This window comes from Mya arenaria, chromosome 6, assembly GCF_026914265.1.
Source record: "Mya arenaria isolate MELC-2E11 chromosome 6, ASM2691426v1".
NCBI lineage: Eukaryota > Metazoa > Mollusca > Bivalvia > Myida > Myidae > Mya > Mya arenaria.
In genome coordinates, this window is record NC_069127.1 from 45,907,179 (window position 1) to 45,922,876 (window position 15,698).

Genomic DNA, 15,698 nt, shown 5'->3' on the forward strand with positions numbered 1-15,698 from the left:
GACTTGTGTCATTGTTTGGGCGGGCTGGTGGGAGGGCAGCATCAGTCACCTTATGTATCGAATAATTTTAGTTAGGTTTGACATAAAGAGACCAAACATCGTTATTGTATTCTAAGTCAAAGCAGCGTAGTCGAGTCTTACGATGGCTCTTGTTTTGCTACACATCAGAGTATTGTGTTTATTTAAGTCATTTGCAATGCATGTACAGTAATAGAAAAATAAAGTTTGGCCAAGAAACGAACACCACTTTTCTTGTGTTATCATCAATATGTTTCAATAATGCATACTACATTATACTACAATGCACATTTATGTATAATAATGCTTATTAAAATTTCAGATTCCTCCGATGCAGCGGATCATGAAATTCCTGTCCCTATGAGGCAAAGAGGGCGTGCTCGTGGTGGAGGCCTTGGTCGCCGATGAGTTAATGTTCGTGGACTGTAGGATGACGCTAAAAATTAACCTGACTGACATTCCTATGTGCTTCATGCAATCCCATGAGTTTTACCATTCACAAAAAAACATCAAACAAGCCGGATTGTGTATATTTTGTAAATATAAGTCAAAAAGGATAAAAAAAAATGGTGTCAGACTGTGATTTGAAAAAGGTATGAATCACACTTTATGTTGCGAATAAATGTCAGTAGATATTTTAAATGTTCATATATATATATATATTTAAACTATATGTGGAAATCAATCAAGTGTTAAATATTTATGCTGATTGGTTTTTGTCTGTGAAAAAATATTGCATATTCTTGTATTTTCTTGAAATATTTTTTTGCTATATTAGAAAATTGACACAATCAGTATTTGCAGTAAAAAAGAAGTTAAAGTGTCTTATGTATTTCTATTACTTGTCTAAATTTGAACAAGATATCTAAAAAAATTAAGGAAAATCTGCAAGTTTTTTATAGGCGTTAAATTCTGAGAAAGCCTAAAATCAATTTGGCGCTGGCTGGAATTTTCTTTGACATATTTGGTGCTGAAATGGTTTACAATACGGTGTAGGATTTTTTGTAAATTCTCTCCCAGAACTAAGATGGCTACCAGGGCCAATCGTGTAGTCATTGCAAGAGTGACAGCTGTAGTTTACATTCGATTGCAAATGCCTATATTTAGTTTGTGAGTTATTTTTCAAGTCACCTTGTCTAGTCATATAAGATGGCATGAGATATGACAATGTATTAGAGAATTATTTTTATTTTAAACCAAGTTTACCTAAGGAAAAGTGGAAAACCCAGTTAATAGACTTGGATATGCCATTGGGCAGGCAGGTGGCTGTGACCATTGGTGCTTGTGTCCAGGCTTTAACTTAGCCATGCATAGGGTATTTTGAAAAAAATAAATCAAAAAGGTTTAAAAACCTGGATAACTGTGACTTAAAGTTTTCTCATTATACCCCCCAAAACAAAGTTTGGGGGGGGGTATACTGGAATCGGGTTGTCCGTCTGTCTGTCTGTCTGTCCGTCTGTCCGTCCGTTTTTTTTTTGTCCGGGATTCATCTTTGTCGTTATTGAACAAATCTTTTTCAAACTTTCAAATATTAATGACCATGATGTAAACCTGTGCCTCCGTGGATTTGGTCAGAGTCGCATGATCCTGAGTGGAGTTGTGGCCCCTTAATGAGTTAAATTGGGCAAAATTAGCTTTGTCCAGGATTCTTCTTTGAAGCTATTGAGCAAATCTTTTTCAAACTTTCAAATATTAATGGCCATGATGTAAACCTTTGCCTCCATGAATTTGGTGGGAGTCACATGATCCTGAGTGGAGTTGTGGCCCCTTAATGAGTTAAATTGGGTAAAATTAGTTTTGTTCGTCCTACTCCTTCGTCATTTTTGAATGAATCTTTTTCAAACTTTTAGCCATGGTGAGAACATTTGCCCCTGTGATTGTGGTTGGAATCACATGATCATGTCTCCAATTATGGCCCCTGAATAAGTTAAAATAGGCAAAAATTATACAGCTTTGTCTAGCCTAATCCTTGGTCATTTTTTCTATAAATCTTTTTCAAACTTTCAGATGTCAATGACCATGATATGAACTGTTGAATATGTGATTTGTGCACCTGTATTAATCAGAATGTTTGCATGGCCTTAAAAAGACCTTTAATTGATTTTGTCCTTAAAAAGACCATCAAAAGTCCTGAAGTTAGGTGCATACAGGCCTTAAATTTGTTACAATATTCGCTTTGGTGGCCCACTCCTTTGTCATTTTTCAATATATTTTTCTCAAACTTTCAGCTATCCATGACCATGATGTGAACCTTTGTATATGTGATTTTGTGCACCTGTATTATTTCCTTGGTACTCATGTGTGGGGGGGAGGTGGTGGGGGTGGGTAAACAGAAATTGGGTTGGCAGACTGTCAAATTCACCCGTCCACCTTCATTTTGGAATATCCTGTCAGGAGTCATGACCCCTTTAAGGTGAAAATGAGAGAAACAGGTTTGTTATCTCCCCTGAGGTGGGTGGGAGTGGGGTAATATTCGCTTTGGTGGCCTACTCCTTTGTCATTTTTCATCATGACCCCTTTATGGTGAAAATGAGAGAAACAGGTTTGTTATCTCCCCTGAGGTGGGTGCACAGGCTCCTGGAGGGGATAAGTGTGGACACAGTACCAACATACTATAGTGACCATTTTGTGATCTCTGCTGCAGTGCCATGGCAGTCCCTGATTCAGTAATAGGTATTCTAAATAAACTAAATAAATGTATTGCCTTGTGCTTTCTAATGATACCATAACTAAGGCCAGGGCAAACAACCTAGACAGGGAAGGGTTGGGGGGTATTCGTTAGCCTTTGGCTTACAGTTCTAGTTTATTAAGTATTTCAAAGAAATACATTTGCTTGATCTCAATTAGCATTTATTTGATCTCAAAACTAATATTTGTATAGAATTATTTTTTAGTGTTATCATTCTTTCACTGGATATTATCCTTGTACTTTTTACAATATCATTGTTTAGTTAATAAGTGAATAAAATGTGAGCAAAAGTGAGTTAAATGACTATATATATTTGTTCGCTCTTAGCTCGCTCCTCTTTTTTGCTAAATGCAAAACAATTTTTTTTTGGAAAAAATCAGATGAACAAGTTATCAATTTGGTGTGGCCTTACATCATATTAATTCGCAGTAGTGAAAAAATTGTTGTCAATATATGTTGCCCCAATTATAATCCCAGATATATATTATTATTCAAGATTATCAGTTGAATGTTGACCCACTGTATAAGCATTAAGCAAATAAATCATAATACTGTTTCATTTTTTGTCGTCTGGCTGCTTCCCGACAGCCACAATTAATTATGATCGCAGTTGTTCTTGTTAGAAACGCCGCAGAACTTGATGAGAATCTCGTTTGAATTAAGCTTGTATCAACGACTATCTGAATCGGTTACGAATTGCCACATCGCATTTGACAGAAAAGACGCCGCTAAAATGCGTGACATTTCTGTTTAATCGGACTATTGAACAGGTTTTTAGCTCTACTGGCCAAAGGCCAGAAGAGTTTATTCGATGGTAATGTGTACGTAGTATGTGCATCCGTGCGGTCGTGCGTTCGTGCGTCTGTAAACAATTGCTTGTGAACACGATACAGTCTTCAGTTTTGATTGTATCTCGATGAAACTTGTACAGTATATAGATATCCATTAGAGCTCGGTTCCTTTCGAAAACCAGCCAGATCCGTCCATAAATGGCTAGATTATGGGCCATGAAAGTTTTAAAGAAATGCTTTCTATTTTTAGCCAGGCCTGCATGAGCGAATTCTATTTTTAGCCAAGTTTACATGTACATGAAAATTCAAGTCTAGAGTTAAGGGAGACAATTTGCAAGTCTAGGATTTTGAGAGACAATTTGCTTTTTGCTTCTGCAGTTGATTTTGTGAATTACTCTGCCTTGTTCTTATTGAAACCCCAAAGGCCATTTTTTAGCTTTAAGTTCTGTAGTTTGCGCATTCATCTTAACAAAATTGGTTGTGAATGTTTAAGTTATGCACCTGGTGTCATTACTGGCCACACCCAGGGTTCACAGGTTTGGTAAACATAAATCTGGAAAGGTTTGAAAATCTTTTTGTGTGTTCGTGCATCCATCTCAGCACAATTGATTGTGAATGTTTGTTCAAATTGATCAATGTTTTCCTAGGATGCCCTTGACTTTGACCTTTTGACCAACTTTTTTTAACTTTTAAAACTACAGAAATTTTAACTATGAGTACAGTTTTGAAAGCATTTTTTTGTCACATGACTTTTACTTGGCACATATTAAAATAGTTCATGCAACTAATCTGCTTACAATACTTTCTGGGCTCAGATGTTGAACGTGCTACGTTTTCAGGTAACCCAAACACAAAACATAAAGTACATGTCTGTTGGCTTTTACCCATACATACATGCTCTGGATTGATATGACCACAAAAGCCATGCCAGTAGAGCATAGGCCCTTTTGGGCCTCTTGTTTTTGAGTGGGGGGGGGGGTTGGGGGTGGGGGTTGTTGCTGGGTCCGGACCGATTGAGGTTTCAAAATTTTAGAAGCCCTGCTAGTCATCATGGAAAATTATGAACCTGGACTTTGAGTGACACATGCTGAAAGTTCTCAGACCTGTTATTTGTGAAAAATTATCTTTAGGCCCCAATTTCTTGAAAATTGTTTAGTCCCTTACAACATGATTAAGCTTAAATTAAGCTCACTATTTATATCTTTCTATAATTTGGTAATAAATTGGGGTAGTTTTCACTTCTATGACCAAAATTTATGATAATGAAACCTCCCAAGTTTGATTATGATCCAAATTTGATAGTAGGCCAACTACTGTGAAATCATTAATGTTCATTGGGCATTATTGTTCGTGGTTTTCGTGGGTTAGGTGATTCACGAATTCAAGATCCCACGAAATAAAGACCCTTTATTCACTTTTTCAATTGCCATGTTATGTACATACTCTAGTTTATTCGTACCAGAGGCCGCAGTATAATACAGCGTAAATATCTGTTTCACTGTATATCTTACTATAATTGTTTTGTTAATATATGATGTCTGCCTTTTAACAAATTATAAATCAAATCATTTAAATGTGTTTTTATGAACCAAATTGACAGAAGCACGTGCCTAGTCATGTGCTGTTCATGAAAATCTCCATGTTTACAAGATGTGAGTGATGAGTGTCGGTTTTTGATTTTTTCCTTAATGAAATAATTTATCGATTATATTGGAGGTTACTGAGCACCCAACGTGACAATGTACAAAGCAACGCGTTCAATATACTTACATACATGTGATAACGTCCGGGATTGTCCCGGAAATCGTATCTCTGTCACGGAGTCACGGAGGGTGCATGTTTGTCCCGGAAAGTCATAAAAAAAAAACGAAAAAAAAAAATAATCTTGGAATCGGAATCGATTATCTTAATTTTACCAATGTAAGTCAGCTATTTTGCCTGTCCGGGACACTGGTCGTAAAACACAGGACATGTTGACACTAATCCGTTAATTGGTACGTGTGTCGTCGAGGTCATCGTCAATCACCCGATAATTGATCTATCGGCCTATTGTTGTGCTTAACGAGTGGGGGAGGGTTCTTGTATACAAATTCATTGTTTTCATATGGATTTGTTTGGTCTTATGAATGATAGCTTTTAATTGATGAATTGATATTTTTCACACATTTTACCAACAAACGAGCATGAAGGTAAGTTCAAAGAAAGTGACAAAATGAGTAAAAAAAAACAAAATTAAAACACGGAAAACATCCCATATTCCTTTCAAATTTCAAAGTCGATACGTCGTTATACTTTTAACAACTTATGCGTCCATAAGGAATTTTAGTGTTTTGACCTTTTTTCCGAACTATCGTGTGTATTTTTACGCCGAAATAAAACTGACGATATGGGGTTTACAGGTGGTTATATAGAGTGCTTTAATCACGTGACCATGGTAAGTCACGTGATCGCTTTATACAGCCGATTGTTGACACGTCTCTATCAAAATTATATGCATCTCCAAACGGAAAAAAAGCTCATCGACTGGAAAATCTTCTTTATCGTCTGAAAAATATTGTGTGTCATAAATTGCAAACGTTTTAAATGTGATGAAAAAATAAATATTTTGTAATGCATGTTCTCAAAAGCGCGGGAAAACAGGTGCCCGTATAGTTGTTTATTTCCTGTTTTGATGAAACCGAAAGTAGACTGCATATCCTCCTGGTTAGCACTTCATTTAAAGCCTGGGAAAATATCTGGTGGTTTTATTTTTTCAAGAAAATGCAGAAAAAAAAAACAACCATGTCAAGTAAAAAATACGTCTTGGCAGTCAAAATAGGTACATTTTCCCGACGTTAAAAACGACTAAAATAGCCCCAGATATGCTATAGAATGCACCACAGACGTTCCCCATTTAAAAAAAATTCCGGGGGGGCATGCCGGACCCCCCTAGTGTGCGTTGACATTACGATGGGTGTCCCGGAATCGACCCAAGAAATTATCACATGTATGATACTTACCAAACAAAAATGTGTGAATAAATATTGAAATGAGATGATATTCAAAAGTGATTGAATTTGTAGACATCAGCAATCTTTAGGGATTGTTTACTCAAATATACGGACCTTCTCGGTGTTTTCACGGTTGGCATTCAATGGCTTCGCCTATCTGTATTAATGATCAGGGTACATCTTCTTTTATGACTTTAATTAACAATTAAATCGATAATTGACATGGGTATTTGCACTAATTGGCATGTTGTACCACTTTAGCGAGTGTCATAATCTGAGTGAATATTTTCCTTCAAACCATTCCTCCACCTAGATCACTGGGTCAATTTCAACTTAACTTCACAGGGATGTTGCTTTCTCTTCCAGATTCCTTTAATAAAAACGGTTCCATGTTGTCACAGCTACCAAATAAAAAACTTTGAAAATCTTCTCAGATACTGCTGATCCAATTCCAACATAATTTCACAGAAATGCTCCTTGAAATAGACATTAGTATGTAACTTGGGATTCACAAGACAGACAACTCATTTTGTGACTCACTTTAAAGCCGGCCCCTCAAATACGTCCACTTTTCCCGAGAAGCCCAAGTTACATGCTACTGGCATACCTCCATACTAGGCCAAGACTTTGTAAAGGTCTTATTAAAAAGTTGAAACAGTGACAAGTTATTGGCCTTTTATTGGTTTTCAATTCCTTGCATTCATTTAAGTATTGAGCAATTAATGAGCTGTCCCATACCTGCAACATTGTGAGGCATAACTAAGTTGGTTTAGTTTTATTGATAAACAGGCAGTGATGAACATGCTTTCATGCAATTCTGGTTTCACTTCAGAGGTCAAGTAGATGTAAGCAGGTTTATGATTATCAGAAAAGTAGAGTGAAATTTAAGTGTCGGTGAAAGGCAATTTTGCAGAAGTAATATCAATAAACCAGTGCTACACTTTTAGACCTGAGCACAAAGTGCTCAAGATGAGGTATTGTGATCGGTCTATGTCCGGCGTCTATCGTCCAGCATCAGCAATTGTTTATAAACATCATCTTCTCCTAAAACCACTTGGACTATTTTGATGAAACTTTATAGGAATGTTCCTTGTGTGGTGCTATTTCAAAATTGTTCAAAGAAATAAATTCCATGCAGAACTCTTGTTGCCATGGTAACCTAAAGGAAACACTACAAAACTATTCTTGACAAAAACCAAGAGGCCTAGAGCTTAGATATTTGGTGTTAACATTGTCTTGTGGTTGTCTACCAAGTTTGTTCAAATTATGACCCTGGGGTAAAAATTGGCCCCACCCTGTGGGTTTCAAGTTCAATATAAACACATTTTGTTGAAGTCTGATTGTAATGTAAAGTTTACTCTTGAAGCAAGGGCAGCAAATCTTGCTATATTGTCTCTCTTTCTGTTGGAGATTGAATTATTGTCTAGTTTTAGAGGAATAGATTTTATATTGAATGAATTCATTAAAATAGTCACTTCTAAAGTAATTATTGTTCTTTTCAAAGGTTTAAGGTAAAAGTAGTCTTGTCTGAAACCGCTTGTCCCAGACCTTTAATAATTCTAATAATTTGTAATAAGCATTATATAGTGGTCCTCGACCAAGATTGTGCAAATTATGCCCTGGGGGTCAAAGCTGGTCCCATCCCTTTTGACCTACTTTCATTTCATTTTTAAAGCCACAGCAAAGAAATTTGGACCATGTTCACAATTTGAAAACAAATATCAATATTGTGCTAGGATGACATTGATCACAATTCATTTCTGTAACACTTACAATTTCAATGCTTGATGTGTGTAATATGTCTTCTCACAATATTTTGTTTTTTCCTGCAATCTTGTCCATTTTATTAATCAAGATCTGATGTTTTGACTACTCCAAATTCTTAGCCTACAGATAATTTTATCATAATAAATTAATGGTTTAAATAGCATATGATGGAGCATATTAGTCTTCCAAGAACCACTATTGCTAGGTATAAATAATCTAAAAGAAGACTAATGGATGTACTCATAATATTTCTTCAAATAATTATGTTTTTGTTTCGGCCACTCCTTTTTGATGGTTAACCATTTTTTTGGCAAAAATTCAACTCAATTGGGATGTATTTTCATTGGGTTTCTTGCAACATGTCTACCAAGTTTTATTTGATTTCTAGCTCAAGTTCGAATATGGGTCATCTGGGGTTAAAAACTAGGTCACAGAGCCCAAATATGGAGAAAACGTTGTTAACAATCTAGAGGTAACATTTTTAGCCCAAATATCCTGGAAATTTGTCAGAAAGGTGATTTCGATGATTTCTTGCTCAAGTTCGAATATGGGTCATCATGGGTCAAAAACAAGATCACAGAGGCCAAATATGTTAAAACTTTGTTAGCACTCTAGAGATCACAATTACAGCCCAAATATCCTTGAAATTTGTCAGAAAGGTTGTTTCGTTGATTTCTAGCTCAAGTTCGAATATGGGTCTTCTGGGGTCAAAAACTAGGTCATAGAGCCCAATATGGTAAAACCTTGATAACACTCTAGAGGTTACATTTTCAGCCCAAATATCCTTGATATTGTCAGAAATGTTTTTTTTTTTGATTTCTAGCTCAAGTTCGAATATGGGTCATCTGGGGTCAAAAACGAGGTCACAGATCCCAAATATGGAAACACCTTGTTAACACTCTAGAGGTAACAATTTCAGTCCAAATGTCCTGGAAATTTGTCAGAAGGTTGTTTTGATAATTTTTAGGTCAAGGTCGAATATGGGTCATCTGGGGTCAAAAACTAGGTCATAGAGCCAAAATATGGAAAAAACATGTTAACTCGAGATCTCTAGAGGTTACATTTCAGCCCAAATATTATGGAACTTTGTTAGGAGGGTTGTTTTGATGATTTTTACATTACACTCAAAGAGTTGGACCCACTTTCCTAGCTCACCCTGAGGGATAAAGTTGCAAACTGTTGCCCTCGCTAAAATCCCACTGAGATCGTCCGAGTGGCTGGTTTACCTCCCGAGATTAATATGAAGATAGCGTTGAAAATCGTCCGATTTTATGACCCCGGTGCGGAACTCTGTGTCTCATCAGATAAGCAATAAATCATTCTTGTTCAGAAGTTATTCGTTTTTATGCTTATGTGCATTGTTAATTGTACAAGATTTATTTGCATTGTTAATTGTACAGGATCTTACCAGCATTTAATTTGTAATTGTGTCCGTAAACGACAATTAAATATTGTCTTGACTTGTTAAAGGGGCTGTACTCTGTATGATGAAATAGTGAAAAAGAAAGAAAATTGTTGAAAACTGACATAAACTTGGTATCAATGATCAGTGTGTACAATTCATTGATACTTACTAACTGAGGTACCACATAGTTTACAATTAATTTATTGTTTGCAGTTTTTTCATATTTTTCCATTAAAAAGGATTACTAGGTATGTCTTCATTCCTTATGCGTGATTGTCTGGTCGGTGTTATCACATGATATAACCAAGTAAGGTATATTGTTTAAATATTCCAACCATTTAGAATTAGCCTTCATAGCACAATGGATACAACACTGAACTGCAATTTTGGCGACACCAGTTAAAACCGGTCTCCAACTCAATTTATTTTTAACATTTTGGTATTTTTTTTACAATTATGATATCAAAGAGTAAACCATTTTAATAAATAATTGTCCTGAGATTTGTTACAGAAAAAAATAATTTTTGGTGCCAATCTGGTGTACAGTCCCTTTAATAGTAAACATTAAATCATTAATGTACTGCCACTTATTGTATTGCATCATGAAACAGCCGACAATTTACACAATTCTGAACCATGACCTTTGACGTCAGGTGCATGATCAATACAATATAGAATATACTATTTATTATTGGTGGTTAAAAATAGCTATGACATTTTAGGGAATTTTCCACAGAAAATGAGACAAGAAGGTCTTCAACCATGGGATGTGTAATACGTAACCTAGCCTTTTTCGGATGAAATGTGTTTATCAATGTATACAGTCATTAGAAAAAACATGTTTATAAGATGCATGTGCAAATAGTGAAATACAACTGCATTCTTGTGGCAAGCTAATTTTATGCTGAGGAAAAAGAATAAAAGCCGTTTACTGGAGCCGTCATAATTTTGAATAAAAAATAACTTACGCGTAGATTCTTATCAAGTCTCTGCAGAGTTTCACGGAGTTTACCCCTCACAAGGAACGCCACGTTCGTAATTCTTCGGTTGACTGATCACTCTCCGAGGGCCTTAAATTCAAACTCCAAGGAATGTGGACAGTCGATAAATTCATTGTGTTGGCTGTGATAGCGAAAATCAGCGGAGGGAAACGGAAAGTGGGTCTAACTCTTTGAGTGTACTGTATGTCAGGTTTGATTATGGGTCATTTGTGGTAAAAAACCAGGTCACAGGGCCTTGAAAAGCCTTGTAAACTATTTAGAGGCTACATTTTCAGCCCAAATATCAGGAAGGTTGTTTTGATAATTTTCAGGCCAAGTTCAAATAAGGGTCATTTGGGGTCAAAAACAATGTCACAGTTCTCAGTCCTCACTATTCAGTATAAATTTCTTGAACATCAGGGATTGCACCTAGGTGTAGGGATAAAGCATCTGATTCCTCATCTGTTGGTCATGTTGATATAATCCTATTAGTGGTTGTTTGCACGTAGGAAGTTTACCTCATTGTTGTCAGGGTTTGGGGGGGGGGGGGGGCTTAATTTAATTCATTCATATTAATAGCAGTGCTCCAACCAAGATTTGGAAAGGGCAGGGTATAGTTTTGAAAATGGCAAGCTACATGAGTCGTGTAGGGGCTATTGGGGGTGGTTGTGGGAGGGATCCACCCCTGTCATAAGGGGGTTTTGGGGGGTCTCACCCATGAATTTGCTCTGTTTTTATACTCAATTTAAATCATTTTTCATGATTTTCAGACTTGAATAAAATGGGTTTTTTTTTTTTTCTCAAAATTTATAGGGGTGTGTTTGAATATCAAAATTAAAATTTGTCTTTTTGTCTGTGCTAGTACAGTTGTACTTGTCTGGAGTCTACTTTAGTGCAATTTCACATAGTTCTCCTAAAAATCATGTTAAATGAAGAAAAAAACAAAGACAGTTAAACATTTAAAGCAATCAAACGAATAAATACACAAAAAACAAATAGGTAGGGGACGAATCTTAGTTTGGTACGATCGTGAATGGGTACGAATGTGACATTCAGCCTGGCTGTGATTGAATTGTCTTTGGTAAAAAAAATGTTTAATATGCTGATGTTTTAGAATAAAATGACAATAAAAATCACTGCCCTTGCTTAAAAAAATCACTTATAAAACATAGAAAATTGATAAAATAACTCCGAAATTCATTCTGACAAAATGGCGGTTTCAGATAATTTTGACATGAATGTAGACATGATAGGTAAATGCTACATAAAGCATCAACATATTTTTGTGGGTTACAAAGAAATTTTCATCATGAATATTTTACAAATAAACTTTCAAAATATTTACTGAAAAAGTGATTTATTTGATTGTTTTAGCGCCACCTTTCTTATGTTTACAAATCGGCTTCAAATCAACAATTTTTAAAATGGTGAGTCTCATCTGTACAATACAATTAACAATTCTTTTAAAAGATTTAATTGTGCTTGATAACATTTTTCACCATTCCTTTGCATTTTCTATCGCATTTTACGAACTTTCATCATTGAATGAACGAGTTCTCAATGTATATTCTGATTGGCTGACATTCAATAGCTCTGCCTCCAGCCGATGTTTCCATATTTGGCTCTTCCTAATTATTGGATTAGAAGATGACCGATTACGAATACATAGGTCGTCTACTCACGACACAAACACACAATTAAATGTCAAATGACTTGGACACAGCACATGGGAAGACGAAAGGGCAGTACGGCATATTTAAAGCAGTCAATGGGGGCATGGGGACACTATTATCGTAAGTATTACGTAATTTGTTTCAATTATGAAAGCGGATTAAGGGCTGCCGATCTTTCATAATGGTGTTAATAGTTAAAAGGGCACTAACGGGATAATTGGCACTAATAGAGCATTTGTGAAATGGCACTACTCAAAAAGGGGGCAGGGCAGTAAGAAAACTGGGGCACGGGTGCTGCGCCATTGAAAAATGGGCTAGCTGGAGCACTGAATAGGAGTGCCAAAGTTGGAGTAGAAGTTGGTTTCACAGAGAAATGTGGCCTGAGTCAGTCATTGATGAGAGACAGACAGTCAGATGGGATGGGTGATGGTAATGGTACTGACTGCAGTTTTGCAGATTCTGTTGGATCTGTTCCAGATGAGGCTTGAAATGACCCTACAGATCTAAAACGGTCTGAGCCAGATATGACTTCTTTAGCAGTTAGGCCATCTGGTGAGCGCACTGATAAGGTGCTGGGTGCTTGGAAACAGATGGAGGTAAAAGCCCACCTCTTTCAGCCCTCTGGGCCATCTGTGCTTGGTACTTTGCTTAGAGATTTGCATGGTGATTTACATGGTCATTTTCTTGATGAATTCATTGGTGATTTGCTTGAAAGCTTGTTAAATGAATTGCTGAATAAATTGCTGATTGATTTACTGAACTTGTCTCATTTTTATGTGTTGAAGATTTAGTTACGTATTTGTATGGTCATGCTGATCTTACATCTCAGTTTGAGTTGCTGCCAGTGCATTAATAGCTGATGGTCGATGCAGTCAGTCCATTGAGGCTCAGAATAATTTAGTTACAATTGTTGCCTATGATAGTCAATGGACTACTGTAAAATAAAGGAAGAAGAGAAAATGACCCTTGTGTCAAATTTATCCCTACCCAACAGTTAGACCGTTTTTCAGATGAGCGATCTAGGGCCATCATGGCCCTCTTGTTATGCCCCCCTTCGAAGAAGAGGGGTATATTGCTTTGCACATGTCGGTCGGTCAGTCGGTAGGTCGGTCGGTCGGTCCGTCTGTAGACCAAAGCTTGTCCAAGTGATAACTCAACAATTCCTGGACGTATGGTCATCAAACTTGACATGAAGGTTGGGCCTGACCAGTAGATGACCCTGATTTAAGGGGTCAAAGGTCAAGGTCACAGTGACCTTTAATGGTAAAATAATTTTAAAGCTTGTCCGAGTGATAACTCAGCAATGCCTAGACCTATGGTCATCAAACTTGGGAAGTTGGGCCTGACCACTAGATGACCCCTATTGTTTATTGGGGTCATCAGGCCAAAGGTCAAGGTCAGAGTGACCTTGAATGGTAAAAGGTTGTCCGAGTGATGACTGGACAATGCCTGCACCCATGGCCCTCATCCTTGACTTGGAGGTTGGGCCTGACCAGTAAATGACCCCTATTGTTTTTGGGGGTCATCTGGCCTTGACCTGGGTCCATACCTCTAAGGTCAAGGTCACATGAGACATTTAAAGGTCAGAGTACACATGCTTATGTATGCGCCTTAACTTACTTTTGCATTGATGGATTACAATATTACTTGGTACAAATGTTGTCCTTATTGAGAAGATGTGCAGTGACCTTGACCTGGGTCCATACCTCAAAAGTCAAGGTCACATCTGGTATTTAAAGATCATAGTACACCTGCTTGTGTCCGGGCTTTTTACATTTAGCAGTGTAGACATGTCAATTCCTACTGGATTTATTGACCTTATACATTTCATGTACTTTTAGCAACAATAACTGAATTTTATCCATATTATGACAATGCTAAAGAGAGGATAAGATATAAATGTTAAATGAAAGTGTTAAAAAAGTTGCACAGATTGATACTTAGCGCACTCTTCCAAGCATTATCATTATGTGCAACAAGTTTAATATTTAAAAAAAAACATGGGACACAAATGTGATTATATATCTATGACATGTGTTTTCTCTTAAAAAGCAGTAAAACAATGTTATGACGTCACCACAATATATATGTATCACTTTATCGAAAATACTTAAGGCTTGCTATGTAACGATGTTATAAATCAATTGGACTCAATTTTCCTTCTTTTTTTTAGTCAAAATAACCCTGACATTGATCTTACCTACACTGCACACAAGATGAATAACTTTAACAAATATCCTTTTATAATATGTTCAAATATCCAAGAATATTAAGGTTACCGATCAAACAACATGTATTTCCTATATTCCCACTCTTAAACAGTGGTGGTGTACAATATTCACCAGGTCAGATTCGATGTACCAGTCAGGTTTGGAGGAAAACAAAATATACTAAAAACAACGTCAGGGGATATAGCTAACCTTTGGACTGCCTTGTTAAGAATAAAAAAGTATTCTTGCACTATTAATGAGTATTTACAGTTTCTATTACCCCATCATTTTGATTTTAATTGAGGAACAACGATGAACAATTGTCTTTTATAAGTGTGATTGGAAACAATAACTGGAAACATGCAACTAAATATATAAATGAGAGAAACTAAGTGTTTTATGTTGCTGTATAGCCTATAGTTCACATTGCCAAATAAACTAGAAATTAAACCAAAAACCTTTAACACTAAGTATAAACTAACAATGACTAGAACAACTACCGGTATATATAACATAAACAATCAGATCAATTAATGATCCTGCGAGGTCTTGAATATCGCACAACAGCACTGGTACTGTATCCAGTATGTCACCAATTATCTTAGACAATGATGGTGGGTTTGACCCCTTTCCCTGATCGGGACATTTGGTATAAAAATTTGACTTCAAGGTGTGGCGTGACTAGTAAATAGCCACTATGGATTTTAAGGTCATCTGGTCAAAGGTCAAGATAATAGAAACCCTGAACGCCAAAAGCTTGTCCGTCAACTGTGCCTGTTCTTTGGTCCTTAAATTTGACTTGGGGGTTGAGAGTGACCAGAAGATGACCCTTATTTATTTTGAGGTCATCAGGTAAAATCAGGTGGCATTTCAGTCTATGCATATTTTATTCAATTGTTCAAAATAGTTCCTGACAACATGGCACTTAAGGGGCATAATGTTTGACAAACATCTCTTTTTTATACTGAATGTAACAGGTTCAGTAAATGTGTTGTTCGCCAATAAATGTTGTATTGTGCAATGCCTAAAGGTAGCTACTCATTCTACTTAATTAGGCAGTACAGTAAGATACACAGTGCTTTCAGGAGTGCAGTACACTCCACGCGGAACTACCACTTTCCGTTTTCCTTGGCGGATTTTGGTCATCGTGGACACGACATCCAATATATCATGAT

The 15,698-nt window shown here is 36.5% G+C and overlaps 1 protein-coding gene across 10 annotated transcripts in view; it reads left to right on the forward strand.

Moving 5' to 3' along the window:
- The window catches only part of LOC128238309 (mitogen-activated protein kinase kinase kinase 15-like), a 280,117-nt gene that overhangs the window by 206,344 nt on the left and 58,075 nt on the right, over nucleotides 1-15,698 (forward strand). The gene's annotated exons all lie outside the window — the stretch shown is intronic.